Genomic DNA, 19702 nt, shown 5'->3' on the forward strand with positions numbered 1-19702 from the left:
GGCGCCCCCCCTTTCCTTTCCCCTCTTTCTCTCCTCCCCCCCAAGTCCTAGTCCAACATGGAAAGGGGGGGGGGAGTCCTACTCCCGGTGGGAGTAGGACTCCTCCTGGCGCGCCCCTTGCCTGGCCGCACCTCCTCCCCCTTGCTCCTTTATATACGGGGGCAGGAGGGCACCCCATAGACACAACAATTGATCATTGATCTCTTAGCCGTGTGCGGTGCCCCCCTCCGCCATAATCCTTGATAATATTGTAGCGGTGCTTAGGCGAAGCCCTGCGACGGTAGAACATCAAGGTCGTCAACACACCGTCGTGCTGACGGAACTCTTCCCCGACATTCTGCTGGATCGGAGTCCGGGGATCGTCATCGAGCTGAACGTGTGCTAGAACTCGGAGGTGTCGTAGTTTCGGTGCTTGATCGGTCGGGCCGTGAAGACGTATGACTACATCAACCGCGTTGTGCTAACGCTTCTGCTTTCGGTCTAAGAGGGTACGTAGACAACACTCTCCTCTCTTGTTGCTATACATCACCATGATCTTGCGTGTGCGTAAGAAAATTTTGAAATTACTACGTTCCTCAACACACACATACATCTTCACCATTCTTTTTAAACATTTCAACAACACCAACCACGCAACGAAGCGCGCTCAATCCTTCTAGTATCATGTACTGTGACTAGACACTACGTTAATTTATAGTGCTATCTAGTAGAGTGAAAGGACAAGATACCATAATATTGGTTATCCCTGCAAAAAAAAAAGAACATGATATTGGTTGAGCTAGAGATAAAGCCAAATGGAAGTAAGAAATCAGAAGGGGGCCACGGTGTGGTGGTATAAATTTTAGCTCGGCACTCATGCTCGTAGCATAAATACCTCCACTTGATGTACTAACATATAAGGGCATGTACAATGGTTGATAAGATAGTCTTATTTTAAGTTTTGCATGTAATTTAGAGATGACAAAGAAAAATGTCTACAATGGGTCATCTCTTAGCCTTATCTTCAATAACTAGCAATTTCTAAAAATGTGGTGAGACATATTGTGCTAAGAGATCATCTCTTGTCTTATCTTAAATAAGAGAAGACAAGCCTTCTCTCTCCTCCACCTCATCATTTATCCTATGTGGCACTTCTAAGATAGCACCATTGTACATGTCCTAAGTAATTTTTTTCAGTTGTAGCATAAAATTTTCACTTCTTAGGAGCGCACGGGAGCATTTATCTACTTATTATTACATCACCAATTCACCATGTATATATACACTATGCAGAGGAGTTGGCCGGTTCTCCCCTCGTTGGTGCTATCCAAACAAGCAAGCTTGTTAATCGGTTGGACTGTTTGAGTATAGATAGCACATCTGGCCACGCACCGTGTACAGGCCAGCTAAGCTACACGCCTACGCATACCGTCCAAAGTTAGCACAAACAAAGGAATCCAAAACTTTGTCCTGCCTGGTCTCACCTCTCAGCTGGAGAAAGACGTGTGCGGTTAGGAGGGAGCCCGGCACACGCTACACTGTCTATCACACGGCGAGATGACTCATCGGTCGGCGGCCTGCACGCCCCGCCCCGTCCGTCTCATCCCTCTGCTAAAAGGGAAGCCGGCGGGGTGCGTGCGCTCCAGCACATCATGCCGATTGGTGCGTAGTACGTTGTTGCCTCGTCAAGGAGGAAAGCTTTTCTCTCCGTGGAGAAGTCCGGCGAGGGCATGGAGCCATGGAGGTGGGGCGTGGTTTGGTTGGGTCCGTTGAGTGTCCAACGGCTGGCCGCGGTACGTGGGCTCGCGGGCGGCCACACACGGTGACACGCGAATGGCGGGGGAGTGCTTCCGAGTTCCAAGTCATGCTAGTGGCTACTGTCCGGTAGTACTAGAGGGGTTGCTAGTATTGGGCGGGACATCGAGTTTGAAAAGATCGGATCTGTCGCCCGTAGGATTGGCCAATCTGGTGCTCTGACTCTTCTGCTCACAGAAAGAGCTGGTAGCATTTTCCTTGTAAGAATAATGTGGTATGTACTACTCCATTCGTTCAGAATTACTTGTCGCAGAAATGAATGTATCTAGACGTATTTTAGTTTTAGATACATCCATTTTCGAGACAAGTAATTCCGAACGAAGGGAGTACGTACTACCACCACCGCAGCTGGTTGCAACTGGTCCCCTCATATTTTAAGAATTTTTTTGATCATACATTCACTTAAATATAATTAAGTTTTATATGTAGTAAAAATGGTACCATTAAAAAGTTCTTTTGAATACGATCAATATATTTTCAGAATTGCTAAAAATTGGCGTCGGATTTTTAGGCATGCAAACTGAATGTTTTTCATGGCAATTTAAGTTGGCGCGATGATGGTAATTTTAGTTTGCAAGTACGGCAATTTTCTGATAAAAAAATGAACTGAGGCGGGTTTGTCATGCTCGTCAACTAACCTTGTCATCGTCTTCAAACATATTTCGTCATGAAAAACATTCGAGTTGTCATGTCTAAAAATTTTCCAGTCCTATATTTTTATGTCATATCAGTTATATTTTACAAGCCAAATCCAATTCAAAAGCCCTTCGCCTCTGGGGATGGGTAGAGTGGAAGGATGCCACCGAACCTTTGGATCGGCACTGCTGAAGACCGTGACCTCTTCGTGGTTGCACCCGCGTCACCATTGGTAATTGCCACACTGCCTGATTCTGGAACTCTTCTTGGCTCCATGGCCTACGCCTTTGTGACGTTGCACCTAAGATCTTCGAGCTCTCCCGCAAAAAGAACTCCCCGGTCCAACTAGCTCTAGCAAGTAACTTCAAGATTTCATGCACCAATATGAGTAATGGCTTCATCCTTGCTCACATTCAACAGTCCACCAACCCCCTTGCAGGTCTTGTTCCAAACATCTCCTTAATCAATGTAATGACAAATATTTTGCCTTCTTCAAAGAAAAATCTAATTTAAAATTTAATGCAAAATACAATGGGGCCTAATAAACCGGACGGAGGAAGTGCGTCTTAGGTTTTCGTTTGCGTACATAATTTATGCTTGCGCACCGGACACAAATATTACAACTAACTTCTCATCAAGTTTTAAAAAGCTATAGATGCACCTTTTTAAACCACAACATTGAAACAAACGATACAAGCATAATTGCAAATAGGCCAAGCTAATCTACGGTCGCATAGACTACTTTAATCATGTTAGAACAACTCTAGCAGAGTTGCCATAATGCATATGAGCGCACTTTAAATGCATTTGAAGGTTGCGGAGGTGACGCGCAAACTTGGAGCCGTCATATTGGCTGCCTCCATATATTTTATTTTATTATCTTCAATTTTTCTGTTGCATCAATTCAATAGTCACACACTCAATTGGAGGGATTAAAACACCGATTTTAGCTAATACTGCATTACAAAATTCTAGGGGAGAAAATCGATTGGTGACATCTTCATTTCATAGGTTAAAAATTTGTTGTTTTTTATTGACTATATCATGATTTTGAGCCACACCATGTCGATGGTGGCACATGCATACGTGATGATTTAACATGTCCTATAGGAACGGTGGTGTGCCTGTCGAGTGAGCTCGTCTTCGTCCCATTCACGCATGCGGTCGACGAGAGGGGGGGGGGCAATTCATCTTGGTGAATATTTGCTCCATATGATGCGCTCCCTCTGTACAACCAGTCCGCATATTTCTCCCCGTAATGGAGCCAGATGGCGCGGTCCCTCTTCACTGCCAACACCTTCCCGTCGGCAGTCCCCCTGAAGATTTCGCTGGGGCGGACGGCCAAGGCGTAGGCCTAGCACTCATCACGTGCCTCATTAATAGTGTCGCAACATGGTGGACGATATGATCTGCGTGGGTGGGCTCTCTCCTTCCCATACATGATCTGCACGTAGTCATGCTCGATATCCCAAACAACGACATGTGTTTTGGGATCCCAATACAGACATTTATTGGAAACGGGATCCTCCCGCATGGCCTCCAGTGTGTAAAGGCGACCCTTCTCCTCGACAATGAGGGAAGCCATCTCCTCCATTCTCTCCCCGTCCAGGATTCACTCCTCCTCGTCGTCAAAAAGTGGCACTCAGTTTGGTCGTCGGGGGAAGTGGCATGGCTACGGGGTGGGAAGTGGAGGTTATGGACATCATGATATGATCTATTCAGACATGGCGACGAGGAGGGAGATGGAGGTTGTGGGCAGTGGTGTTGAAAGTGTAGGTTGTGAGCTATTTGGCCACAACGACACTCTTTTTGTAGCCGCGGGTGACGACGGGAAAACATGGCGGCCGATGGGAAAATGTGGTGGGAATGGCCACGATCAGTTGGCATGTGGCTAGCCAGCTTTAATTGACACGCTTCCCAATGCCATGGCGTCTGCCGTCTGCGTCATTGACATGGCGAGGAGATCTGTTGGGGAACGTAGCAATAATTCAAAATTTTCCTACATGTCACCAAGATCTATCTATGGAGTCATCTAGCAACGAGGGAGGAGTGGATCTACATACCCTTGTAGATCGCGCGCGGAAGCGTTCAAGAGAACGGGGTTGATGGAGTCGTACTCGTCGTGATCCAAATCACCGATGATCCTAGCGCCGAACGGATGGCACCTCCGCGTTCAACACACGTACGGAGCAGCGACGTCTCCTCCTTCTTGATCCAGCAAGGGGGGAGGAGAGGTTGATGGAGATCCAGCAGCACGACGACGTGGTGGTGGAAGTAGCGGGATTCCAACAGGGCTTCGCCAAGCGCTGCGGGAGGAGGGAGATGTGTCATGGGAGGGAGAGGGAGGCGCCAGGGCTCAGGTTAGGCTGCCCTCCCTTCCCCCCACTATATATAGGGCCAAGGGAGAGGGGGGAGGCGCAGCCTTGGCCCTTCCTCCAAGGAAGGGTGCGGCCAGGGAGGAGTCCCTCCTCCCCAAGGCACCTCGGAGGTGCCTTCCCCCTTTAGGACTCTTCCTTTCCCTTGATTCTTGGCGCATGGGCCTCTTGGGGCTGGTGCCCTTGGCCCATATAGGCCAAGGCGCACCCCCTACAGCCCATGTGCCCCTCGGGGCAGGTGGCCCCACCCGGTGGACCCCCGGGACCCTTCCGGTGGTCCCGGTACAATACCGGTGACTCCGAAACTTGTCCCGATGGCCGAAATAGCACTTCCTATATATAATTCTTTACCTCCGGACCATTTCGGAACTCCTCGTGACGTCCGGGATCTCATCCGGGACTCCGAACAACTTTCGGGTTACAGCATACTAATATCTCTATAACCCTAGCGTCACCGAACCTTAAGTGTGTAGACCCTACGGGTTCGGGAGACATGTAGACATGACCGAGATGACTCTCCGGTCAATAACCAACAGCGGGATCTGGATACCCATGTTGGCTCCCACATGTTCCACGATGATCTCATCGGATGAACCACGATGTCAAGGACTTAATCAATCCCGTATACAATTCCCTTTGTCTAGCGGTACGATACTTGCCCGAGATTCGATCGTCGGTATCCCGATACCTTGTTCAATCTCATTACCGGCAAGTCTCTTTACTCGTTTCGTAACACATCATCCCGTGATCAACTCCTTGATCACATTGTGCCCATTATGATGATGTCCTACCGAGTGGGCCCAGAGATACCTCTCCGTTTACACGGAGTGACAAATCCCAGTCTCGATTCGTGCCAACCCAACAGACACTTTCGGAGATACCTGTAGTGTACCTTTATAGCCACCCAGTTACGTTGTGACGTTTGGCACACCCAAAGCACTCCTACAGTATCCGGGAGTTGCATAATCTCATGGTCTAAGGAAATGATACTTGACATTAGAAAAGCTTTAGCATACGAACTACATGATCTTGTGCTAGGCTTAGGATTGGGTCTTTGTCCATCACATCATTCTCCTAATGATGTGATCCCGTTATCAATGACATCCAATGTCCATGGTCAGGAAACCGTAACCATCTATTGATCAACGAGCTAGTCAACTAGAGGCTTACTAGGGACATGGTGTTGTCTATGTATCCACACATGTATCTAAGTTTCCTATCAATACAATTATAGCATGGATAATAAACGATTATCATGAACAAGGAAATATAATAATAACCAATTTATTATTGCCTCTAGGGCATATTTCCAACAGTCTCCCACTTGCACTAGAGTCAATAATCTAGTTCACATTGCCATGGGATTAACACTCACATGTCACATCCCCATGTGACCAACATCCAAAGAGTTTACTAGTGTCACTAAACTAGTTCACATCATCACGTGATTAAGACTCAATGAGTTCTGGGTTTGATCATGTTTTGCTTATGAGAGAGGTTTTAGTCAACAGGTCTGCAACATTCAGATCCGTATGTACTTCGCAAATCTCTATGTCATCTTGTATATGCAGCTACTATGCTATATCTAGAGCTATTCCAAATAACTGTTCTACTATACGAATCCAGTTTACTACTCAGAATAATCTGGATTAGTGTCAAAGTTTGCATCGGCGTAACCCTTTACGATGAACTCTTTTACCACCTCCATAATCGAGAAAATTCCTTAGTCCACTAGTTACTAAGGATAACTTTGACCGCTGTCCTGTGATCCATTCTTAGATCACTCTTGTACCCCTTGACTGACTCATGGCAAGGCACATTTCAGGTGTGGTACACAGCATAGTATACTGTAGAGCCTATGTCTTAAGCATAGGGGACGACCTTCGTCCTTTCTCTCTATTCTGCCGTGGTCGAGCTTTAAGTCTTAACTTCATATCTTACAACTCAGGCAAGAACTCCTTCTTTGACTGATCCATCTTAAACACCTTCAAGATCATGTCAAGGTATGTGCTCATTTGAAAGTACCATTAAGCGTTTTGATCTATCCTTATAGATCTTGATGCTCAATGTTCAAGTAGCTTAATCCGGGCTTTCCATTGAAAAACACTTTCCAAATAACCCTATGTGCTTTCCAGAAATTTTACATCATTTCTGATCAACAATATGTCAACAATATATATTCATCAGAAATTCTATAGTGCTCCCACTCACTTCTTTGGAAATACAAGTTTCTCATAAACTTTGTATACACCCAAAATCTTTGATCATCTCATCAAAGCATACATTCCAACTCCGAGATGCTTACTCCAGTCCTCAGAAGGATTGCTGGAACTTTGCATACTTATTAGCATCTTTTAGGATTGACAAAACCTTCCGGTTGTATCACATACAACCTTTCCTCAAAAATCGTCGAGGAAACAATGGTTTTTGGCATCCTATCTGCAAGATTTCACAAATAATGCAGTAATTGCTAATATAATTCCAACAGACTCTTAGCATCGCTATGTTTGAGAAAGTCTCACCGTAGTCAACTCCTTGAACTTGTCGGAAAACATCTTAACGACAAGTCGAGCTTTCTTAATGGTGATACCTACCATCATTATCCGTCTTCCTTTTAAAATCCATCTGTACTCAATAGCATTATGACCATGGAGCCGTTCTGCCAAAGTCTACACTTTGTTTTCATACATGGATCCTCTCTCGGATTTTATGGCCTCGAGCCATTTATCGGAATCTGGGACCACCATCGCTTCTCCATAGCTCGTAGGTTCATTGTTGTCTAGCAACATGACTTCCAAGACAGGATTACGTACCACTCTGAAGTAGTACGCATCCTTGTCATCCCACGAGGTTTGGTAGTGACTTGATTTGAAGTTTCATGATCACTATCATAAGCTTCCACTTCAATTGGTGTAGGTGCCACAGGAACAACTCATGTGCCCTGCCACACACTAGTTGAAGAGACGGTTCAATAACCTCATCAAGTCTCCACCATCCTCCCACTCAATTCTTTCGAGAGAAACTTTTCCTTGAGAAAGGACCCGATTCTAGAAACAATCCCTTATTGCTTTCAGATCTGAGACAGGAGGTATACCCAACTGTTTTGGGTGTCCTATGAAGATGCATTTATCCGCTTTGGGTTCGAGCTTATCAGCCTGAAACTTTTCACATAAGCGTCGCAGCCCCAAACTTCTAAGAAATGACAGCTTAGATTTCTCTAAACCATAGTTCATATGGTGTCATCTCATCGGAATTACGTGGTGCCCTATTTAAAGTGAATGTGGTTGTCTTTAATGCCTAACCCATAAACTATCGTGGTAAGTCGATAAGAGACATCATGGTATGCATCATATCCAATAGGATGCAGTTATGATGTTCGGACACACCATCACACTATGGTGTTCCAGGCTGTATTAGTTGTGAAATAATTTCCACAATGTCTTAATTCTGTGCCAAACTCGTAATTCAGATATTCATCTCTATGATCATATCATAGATCTTTTATCCTCTTGTCACGACGATCTTTCAACTTCACCCTGAAATTACTTGAACCTTTCAATAATTCAGACTCGTGATTCATCAAGTAAATATACTCAACATCTACTCAAATCATCTGTGATGTAAGAACATAACGATATCCACTACACGCCTCAGCACTCATTGGACTGCACACATCAAAATGTATTACTTCCAACAAGTTGCTTTCTAGTTTCATTTTACTGAAAATGAGGCTTTCAGTCATCTTGCCCATGTGGTATGATTTGCATGTCTCAAGTGATTCAAAATCAAGTGAGTCAAAACGGTCCATTTGCATGGAGTTTCTTCATGCATATACACCAATAGACATGGTTCGCATGTCTCAAACTTTTCAAAAATGAGTGAGTCCAAAGATCCATCAACATGGAGCCTCTTCATGCATTTTATACCGATATGACTTAAGTGGCAGTGCCACAAGTAGGTGGTACTATCATTACTATCTTATATCTTTTGGCATGAACATGTGTATCACTATGATCGAGATTCAATGAACCATTCATTTTAGGTGCAAGACCATTGAAGGTATTATTCAAATAAACAGAGTAACCATTATTCTCCTTAAATGAATAACCGTATTGCGATAGACATAATCCAATCATGTCTATGCTCAACGCAAACACCAATCTCGATGGTAGAGGGAGCGTGCGATGCTTGATCATATCAACATTGGAAACACTTCCAACACATATCGTCAGCTCATCTTTAGCTAGTCTCCGTTTATTCCGTAGCTTTTATTTCGAGTTACTAACACTTAGCAACCGAACCGGTATCTAATACCCTGGTGCTACTAGGAGTACTAGTAAAGTACACATCAACACAATGTATATCCAATATACTTCTATCGACCTTGCCAACCTTCTCATCTACCAAGTATCTAGGGTAATTCTGCTCCAGTGGCTGTTCCCCTTATTATAGAAGCACTTAGTCTCGGGTTTGGGTTCAACCTTGGGTTTCTTCACTAGAGCAGCAACTGAATTGCCGTTTCATGAAGTATCCCTTCTTGCCCTTGCCCTTCTTAAACTAGTGGTTTCACCAACCATCAACAATTGATGCTCCTTCTTGATTTCTACTTTTGTGGTGTCAAACATCGCGAATATCTCAAGGATCATCATATATGTCCCTGATATATCATAGTTCATCACGAAGCTCTAGCAGCTTGGTGGTAATGACTTCGGAGAAACATCACTATCTCATTTGGAAGATAAACTCCCACTCGATTCAAATGATTGTTGTACTTAGACAATCTGAGCACAAGCTCAACAATTGAGCTTTTCTCCCTTAGTTGCAGGATAAGGAAACCGTCGGAGGTCTTATACCTCTTGACGTGGGCACGAGCCTGAAATCCCAATTTCAGTCCTTGGAACATCTCATATATTCTGCGATGTTTCAAAAACGTCTTTGGTGCCTCAATTCTAAACCATTTAGCATTACGCACTGAACTATCATGTAGTCATCAAAACGTGTATGTCAGATGTTCGCAACATCCACAGACGACGTTCGAGGTTCAGCACACTGAGCGATGCATTAAGGACATAAGCCTTCTATGAAGCAATGAGAACAATCCTCAGTTTACGGACCTAGTCCGCATAATTGCTACTATCAACTTTCAACTAAATTTTCTCTAGGAACATATCTAAACAGTAGAACAGAAACGTGAGCCACGACATAATTTGTGAAGACCTTTTGACTATGTTCAGGATAATTAAGTTCATCTTATGAACTCCCACTCAGATAGACATCCCTCTAGTCATCTAAGTGATTACATGATCCGAGTCAACTAGGCCGTGTCTGATCATCACGTGAGACGGACTAGTCATCATCGGTGAACATCTTCATGTTGATCGTATCTACCATACGACTCATGCTCGACCTTTCGGTCTCTTGTGTTCCGAGGCCATGTCTGTACATGCTAGGCTCGTCAAGTCAACCTAAGTGTTTCCCATGTGTTCCGAGGCCATGTCTGTACATGCTAGGCTCATCAACACCCATTGTATTCGAACGTAAGAATCTATCACACCCGATCATCACGTGGTGCTTCGAAATGACGAACTTTCGTAACGGTGCACAGTTAGGGGGAACACTTTCTTGAAATTTTAATGAGGGATCATCTTATTTACTACCGTCGTTCTAAGCAAATAAGATGCATAAACATGATAAACATCACATGCAATCAAATAATAGTGACATGATATGGCCAATATCATATAGCTCCTTTGATCTCCATCTTGGGGCTCCATGATCATCTTGTCACCGGCATGACACCATGATCTCCATCATCATGATCTCCATCATCGTGTCTTCTTGAAGTTGTCTCGTCATCTATTACTTCTACTACTACAGCTAACGGTTAGCAATAAAGTAAAGTAATTACATGACGTTTATGTTGACACGCTGGTCATAAATAAATTAAGACAACTCCTATGGCTCCTGCCGGTTGTCATACTCATCGACATGCAAGTCGTGATTCCTATTACAAGAACATGATCAATCTCATACATCACATATATCATTCATCACATCCTTTTGGCCATATCACATCACATAGCATACCCTGCAAAAACAAGTTAGACGTCCTCTAATTGTTGTTTGCATGTTTTACGTGGCTGCTATGGGTTTCTAGCAAGAACGTTTCTTACCTACGCAAAAACCACAACGTGATATGCCAATTGCTATTTACCCTTCATAAGGACCCTTTTCATCGAATCCGATCCGACTAAAGTGGGAGAGACAGACACCCGCTAGCCACCTTATGCAACTAGTGCATGTCAGTCGGTGGAACCAGTCTCACGTAAGAGTACGTGTAAGGTCGGTCCGGGCCGCTTCATCCCATAATGCCACCGAATCAAGATTGGACTAGTAACGGTAAGCATATTGAACAAAATCAACGCCCACAACTACTTTGTGTTCTACTCGTGCATAGTAACTACGCATAGACCTAGCTCATGATGCCACTGTTGGGGAACGTAGCAATAATTCAAAATTTTCCTACGTGTCACCAAGATCTATCTATGGAGTCATCTAGCAACGAGGGAGGAGTGGATCTACATACCCTTGTAGATCACGCGCGGAAGCGTTCAAGAGAACGGGGTTGATGGAGTCGTACTCGTCGTGATCCAAATCACCGATGATCCTAGCGCCGAACGGACGGCACCTCCGCGTTCAACACACGTACGGAGCAGCGACGTCTCCTCCTTCTTGATCCAGCAAGGGGGGAGGAGAGGTTGATGGAGATCCAGCAGCACGACGGCGTGGTGGTGGAAGTAGCGGGATTCCAACAGGGCTTCGCCAAGCGCTGCGGGAGGAGGGAGATGTGTCATGGGAGGGAGAGGGAGGCGCCAGGGCTCAGGTTAGGCTGCCCTCCCTTCCCCCCACTATATATAGGGCCAAGGGAGAGGGGGGAGGCGCAGCCTTGGCCCTTCCAACAAGGAAGGGTGCGGCCAGGGAGGAGTCCCTCCTCCCCAAGGCACCTCGGAGGTGCCTTCCCCCTTTAGGACTCTTCCTTTCCCTTGATTCTTGGCGCATGGGCCTCTTGGGGCTGATGCCCTTGGCCCATATAGGCCAAGGCGCACCCCCTACAGCCCATGTGCCCCCCCGGGGCAGGTGGCCCCACCCGGTGGACCCCCGGGACCCTTCCGGTGGTCCCGGTACAATACCGGTGACCCCAAAACTTGTCCCGATGGCCGAAATAGCACTTCCTATATATAATTCTTTACCTCCGGACCATTTCGGAACTCCTCGTGACGTCCGGGATCTCATCCGGGACTCCGAACAACTTTCGGGTTACCGCATACTAATATATCTATAACCCTAGCGTCACCGAACCTTAAGTGTGTAGACCCTACGGGTTCGGGGGACATGTAGACATGACCGAGATGACTCTCCGGTCAATAACCAACAGCGGGATCTGGATACCCATGTTGGCTCCCACATGTTCCACGATGATCTCATCGGATGAACCACGATGTCAAGGACTTAATCAATCCCGTATACAATTCCCCTTGTCTAGCGGTACGATACTTGCCCGAGATTCGATCGTCGGTATCCCGATACCTTGTTCAATCTCGTTACCGGCAAGTCTCTTTACTCGTTTCGTAACACATCATCCCGTGATCAACTCCTTGATCACATTGTGCACATTATGATGATGTCCTATCGAGTGGGCCCAGAGATACCTCTCCGTTTACACGGAGTGACAAATCCCAGTCTCGATTCGTGCCAACCCAACAGACACTTTCGGAGATACCTGTAGTGTACCTTTATAGCCACCCAGTTACGTTGTGACGTTTGGCACACCCAAAGCACTCCTACAGTATCCGGGAGTTGCATAATCTCATGGTCTAAGGAAATGATACTTGACATTAGAAAAGCTTTAGCATACGAACTACATGATCTTGTGCTAGGCTTAGGATTGGGTCTTTGTCCATCACATCATTCTCCTAATGATGTGATCCCGTTATCAATGACATCCAATGTCCATGGTCAGGAAACTGTAACCATCTATTGATCAACGAGCTAGTCAACTAGAGGCTTACTAGGGACATGGTGTTGTCTATGTATCCACACATGTATCTGAGTTTCCTATCAATACAATTATAGCATGGATAATAAACGATTATCATGAACAAGGAAATATAATAATAACCAATTTATTATTGCCTCTAGGGCATATTTCCAACAGTATGCGCGGGAGGCTGTGGAGGGAGACGAAACTTCCCTCCCACGCAAGTGGTTGGCGGATGGAACGCTCTCCAAACCAACATCCCATAACTTTTCGGATACTTGCGGGCTGTATATGGAGCGTTCTCTATATCAAGGGTCGAATGAGGACTCTACTTGAATATCCTTTTTGTCAAGATCACCCATGTATGATTATTATGTCGACCGACCCAATATACAGACTCTTCTAGAGTTGTTCTTATTTTGACGAGCCTGGCCATTCCTGCATGAGTGCGGTCTTGGATAGAACGAACAATAGTGTCGGCTTTTGCAATATGCAATTGTGGTGTGGGTCTCAAAGACCGCCCTGGAGCATGAAATATATTAGTCTAGTCATGACCATTGTTTAGCCGGCTGCGACCACATTTCTCTTAATTGAACGTTGATGGTACCGCGACCACATTTTCAACATATAAAAGCCCGACATTTTGACCGTTTTGCGTGTTTCGTCTTTAACATTACAAAATTACAACAATTTATTTGTGTTTCATTATGTCTACATTTAATTACTTACGGTGTTTATGAAGTTGACATTACATGGCTATAAACTCCTCTGCTTCTCTAATAATAATAGTCTAATGATACGGACGGTCGTCGCCTCGTCAAAACCTGTGTCCCGACGCGGCGGCTAGAAGCTGGAAATTAAGCTTTCGACGTGTCCCGTAGCCGCTAATTGGTCAGGTGACCTGGCCTCAAGGCATGGATCACGCACGTACCGACTCCTCAGAGCCAAATGCATGATCCCGGCAAGAAAATCAACGTACAGTACTTTGTTCATAGGAGCGCTTGACTTTCCCCCCTTTTGACGTGCTAATGTCTGGAAGGTGGAAATTCAAGAAATATCTCTCTCAAGTCCATAGACCGGCCTCTACTTTATAGATCCTTCGCCGAACAAACTTATCGAAACACCTTTGTTCGTACACTATATCAAATAACTAGTATTACCACCAATCCAAAATACATATAGATCTTCAAAGAACATTGAACACCAAGTTCATACTTTGATCTTTGACCATCTATTGTGTATCTCACAAAACAACACTTGCTTCCACACACTCATATTGCAACCTCCTAATGGACCGTTAACTCGCTCTTGTGACGAGGATGTGTGTGCACATTCCTCACTTTCATTCATGTCTGAAAAGCCACATTAAAAAGAAGTCCTAAAAGGTGCGTGTTTTAATGGGAAAGAAATCCATATTATACTCCGAACTGTCATGCTTGGTTAACAAAATATAAATATATGGTTTCATATTTTGCGTACATATGAGTTTATTATAAGGATGTGGGGCGAAATTTTGTACAACAATATTCCTTATATTTATGATTTTTTCACCTTTTCTGAAAACACTTAAAAAATGCAAAGTCTCTATCCAACACGGGCTATGTTTGATGTTAAACAGACTTATAAAAGTTTACGTTTCATATGGTCAGTTTCATAGTTTAGGATTACAAAAGGTGAACCTGGCACTATAGTTCAGAATATAAAATTGACTTTCTTTTCCTTGAAACCATGATCTACAAAAAGTATGTTTACTGTATTCTGAAAACGAAAAACTCTAGAAACACAAGAATTGAAAAAGGAGAAGTAAGATGACATGGCTAGTCTTGAGACCCCCGAAGGAAAAAAAAATAGTGTAAGACCCATGTGATTTATTTCCACGAGGCTTGAGCTCGTGTTTGAATTCTTTCAAAATTTCCATGAATTGAGTCATTGCATATACATCCTCATTCGTCTAATCTAAATGGCATCTAGAGAAAAGGAACGCACAAGCTTTACCAAATGTGAGACATCCATCCTTGATCCGACAACCTGTGTTCAGTTTTTCTATTCTCACTCTAAGTAGTCTTCAAAGGGGTCTGTAGTTTTTTGAAAGCCTGTCAACAAAGTGTGCTTGTTATAGAAGAAACTAAATGCTTTGGACCTTGCAAACTAGTACTTGCTGTACCACGGAGGTCAAGCCCCATGTTTGCTGAAATTAAGCATTTGGGTCGGTTCCACCGGAGACCACACCATCTTTGTAAAATGCTTCTGAGTTTTTTGACCGACATTTTACGTTGAGTGACCACCCTTTAGTCAGTTTGTCAGGGTTTGAAACGGAGCCAAATTTCCAAGTCTTTGTCAAGTGGAATAATTCAATTCTGTGTATGTGGAACACACGCCCATTCATCGGACTTCTTTGTCAGGATATGGGTATTTTTGGGTCAAGTTCAAGCACCAGGCCAGGTACAACGGTTAATTAGGAAAAGGTAGACTTCTTAGCATGTCATTAGTTTTGGATCTAGCAACATTTCCCTGTTTTGCAAACAGGTGACGCCTGAATATGCATTGTCATCTCAGGAAATTTTGTGATCTGACACAATGTATATGGTTCAAAAGTCCAGGTTCAAGGTCAAGGGTCCTTAACGAAACATTCCACTTGTTAGCAAGGCACCGGTATTTTCTTTCCAGTTCTCATTCAGGGAAAAAAAGTATATTTCAGTTCCATATTTACGGCTCCATGTGCATGAAACAGTACGGCTTGGGTGTTAAACATTCTTTTCTTTCGAAAACAAGAACATGCTCTCGGCATCTGCATCGACCGATATACACACCCATTCACAAGTTTAAAAGCCACTGCTTTTTGCCAAGTCACTCGACCCACTTGGCCATCAAGGAGGAAATAGGAGACATACCAGAACAAAATCTGAAAATGGTGCCCACCAAAACAAAAACAAAAACCGTACCAGAGCTCGATGTCGACGAGAGAGAGATAAGAGGGGTCCCCATGAACACACCTTGGATGGCTGCGATGGCGCACACAAACAAGAGCAAGAGCCAAGAACAGCCAGCCACGCCCTGTGGCTTTGGCTTTGGCGTTGGTGAGCGGTGAGTCGGAAAATTGTCTTGTACCACCAAGGATTTTTGGGCTGCTCACCTTTGGTTCCCATGTCCTGTCGCATCAGCATTGTTGGCATCAGCATCAAGGATCTTCCATATTCTTGGATGTTTTTGTCCGGTTTAACCCGTCCTATTCATGTTCTTGTCCATGTGATTCCAAGTATTATTTGACGCATTTCCATGATGGATCTATGCATGTATGTTCTGTCATAAATTAGGATGTCTTCTCTTGTTATGTGTGTAAGTAAAGCCATCATCAGTTAAGGTAATAGTCAAGAGCTCACTCATAAATAAGCAGATCTAAAAAGAGGACTATCATTACGAGTTACTGCTACAAACTAAGCTTATGGTTCAAGCAACCATAATTCACAGTCGTGGGCTCCAGCTCTGTTTGTTTGGTATAGGATTATGCCCTTGACATCACACTCAATCAGTTCAAAATACAAGCCGGCATAATGAGGGAGCAGACCAGCTGGTGAGGAACTGAGGGCTATGGCTGAATATCCCCAGAAATATGTTCCATCCCAATGGAAATGTCATTTGAGACCTTCTCAGAAGTAATCTTTCAACATGCCAAGCAGTGATTCCGAGAGTTTTTCAACACATGGGCCTCGAGTCCACCCAAATTGGATCCCTGACTGAATAATGTATCCTTTGAAGTTTAAATAATTGCAACAAGATATTTTCCACCATCTCGCAAAAAAGTCGCAATTACCGCTTCTGGGGAGACTGACACATGGGAGGCACAATGGCCACATGGGGGCATGGGCAGCTCTTCCCAGCAAACAATGAAGGAGGAAAATGTTGCTCAAATTTTTTAAAAAGGAGGAAAATGTCGCCAATAATAATGTGTGGAAAAGAAAGAAAGGGAGATGCAGCAAAGCAAAGGGAGTGCAACTCAGATGCATGCACGCATCAAACTCCAACCTAAGCTGCAAGCAGAAAAGGTTAACTCACATGATCTCTTTCCCAGATAGGCTAAGGGCCAACCTGGCGGCGCTTGATTGGGCAAATGATGCACCAACCAGTGATCTCCCAATGCTAATTTTCTATTAGTTCTCATAGATCTATCAAGAGAAAACAGACAAGCCGAGCCGAAGATTGTAAGGTACATCAAGATGCTAAATGGCACACCGTTCTGGAACAGCACCAAATCTACATGATTAATGCTACTAGCAAAGGCATATCTATTGGACTCTGAACTTTAACATGGACAATTTGAGAAATTGCATGGCGATGTGCTGGCCACTAGACAAAAATTTGCCTAATATGGCCATACTGATAATGTAGATTATCTCCCGATAACTAAAAGATATGAACCATGCGACTCTATGATATGGAAGCATCTAGGTTCCGTGTAACCTTCTGATCAACATCGAATAAACATTTCATATGCGTGTGTGCGCATGATTGGTTCACAGCTAGTTTGCGTTTGTACTTCTCCACATGGGAGGTCCAAGTAAAAGCACATGGCTACTTCAATAATGTTTGGAACAGAAATACTTCAACAGATAGCATGAAAATTGCAGCCAGTGGATGGGCATGGTCTAGAGCAGGAGATAGCATGCAAAATGATGTAGTGGCTCATGGACAGGGACATGCCCAGGCTGTCAGACAGAGTAAGAGGCTAGGCCGCAATACTTACAGTGCTTAGCAGGGAGCTGGCCAGCAGAAAACTAATGGACTTGGGAACCATCCATATTCATTTCTGAAAATGAACACTTGATTACTGTAACTGATCTCGAAACAACATAGCTTGTAGCTTGAAAGTGAAGAAACCTATCACTTTCAGAAAAGCAAAAGCACGGATGGGGACATCATGCACAATGACAACAAGACCACTTAACAAAGGATAGCAGGAATAGGAGTTCACGATCGTCGTTTCACCACCTTACAAACAAAGTAGAATCTGCTGCCTGATATTTTAATTATGAGTTACTCTCAAAAGCTATTAATACTTCACAATTAATACGAAGCATCCAAAAGGGCAAGACACAAGCTGGACTAGCTATCTATTAATAGAACCAAAACAAGCCAACATAATAGGGTAAGACATTTCCAGCACTGCTTACCTAAATACTAAATACACGTTAACGTTTCATTGCTTTCTCCAACTTCTTGACTTCTTAATGTTCCGAAGTGCCAGACAGCACATATGAACCAACTTCAGCTTTATTTCTTGAGTTTGGCTTTCTTTTCGTGGATCAGTCAGTACAGGTTGTCAAGGTCCCAGAGCATTTCATTCTATCTTAAATTTGTCATCAGTCACTAGTACTTCGGTAGCAAAAAAGTTATGATACTACGATGTAGCTGACGCTGCATTGTCGAAGTACTGGCCCCTATTTAAACCAAGTGGGTGATTGCTCACCAAGTCAGCACACAGTCCACACATTAAGTCATGCATCTTTACTTGCAGTACACATTGCATTTGTTTCCAGTTGCAATGATCAGGCAAAACAATGCACTAACCATTTTGCTTGAATGAATGGGTGGTTCAGCGGAAATCCCATCTCATTCAGGCAGTAAGAGGTTTATATACTCGGAGTGTTCTGCCTTGCAAGAGAAATATATTACTTAATCAAAGTTTTTAGACAAGGTGTGGAAGCTTCTAGCACTGGGTCTATCCTTTTAAGAATTTTTTGACAACTTTCTTGTGCTATTTTTGTTTCAGAAAATACACATTCAGTGTAAGATGAGCAGTTTTACACCAGCATAAACAAATAGTATCATAAGAGAAATAGAAACCCACTTATCAGTTATAGACGACAAACAATGAAGGAGCGCAAGAAAGTAGTTAAATAGGATTATAATTTCCAAAAACGACAAAATGATGGTGTTAATCCAAGGAAAATACGAAAATGTATTATCGGATAAAACAGTCCTAGAAAACTGTTTTACTCCACAATACAAAAGCAATGGATCACAAGATACTGTATAAGGTGGCAAACATTGTCGCAGTCATATCAATTATCACAAAGGTAAAATGTTGTATGTGCTCATAAAATTCTCTATGAAGGGGCAAAACAAGAGCCTTGAAAAATAGTGTTGTTCTGTCAAAGACCGCATCCAAATGAATCGAAGTGCACTACCATCTTGGTGAATGACAGACGTGCATACATCTACTACAATAATGGAACACCGAAGTTTGCAGATGAGTCAGCATGCTCTTGTAAGTTAATAAAGCAAGTATTCGCCTGAAAGTGAAAGCCATCCTTTCTTTAAACACTGACTATTAAGGTCCAAAACGGGTTGAAGTGTCGCCAAAGCAACTTCATAACGTGTCTTATTTGAAAACAACACCATGTCTGTTCAGTCATGGTGGATCACATGCAAGAGTTATTAATAAAAACCATGGAAGATGTCATTGTTGTGTAGACATATTGCCAGGAGATTTGCTGATATCGTTTATCAATAATGATGTTCTATTTCAATTACTCAACACTAGCACATATCTATGTCGCTCCTCCACTGAGTGGCACAGGACTTCCAAGCATTATATACCCGCACATCTATTTCTTATGCCCTATATGGCTTGGCTAGAACAGTCAGCAACAGTTACTGGGCCCTAGTTAACAAATTATTGAACTTTTCTCTCTATCACGTACCATACATCAATAGTGAAGGCAAGCCTAGGTCAGTTGGTAAATGTTCATATCAAATATTCCAAGCATCTGACATCACAATTGGCAAAACGATTCAACAGTTAGCTGATAAGCAAATTCTACTACTTCAGTTCCACAGACAAACACTTGGGCCAGACAGG

The sequence above is a fragment of the Triticum dicoccoides genome, chromosome 4A (assembly GCF_002162155.2).
Source record: "Triticum dicoccoides isolate Atlit2015 ecotype Zavitan chromosome 4A, WEW_v2.0, whole genome shotgun sequence".
NCBI lineage: Eukaryota > Viridiplantae > Streptophyta > Magnoliopsida > Poales > Poaceae > Triticum > Triticum dicoccoides.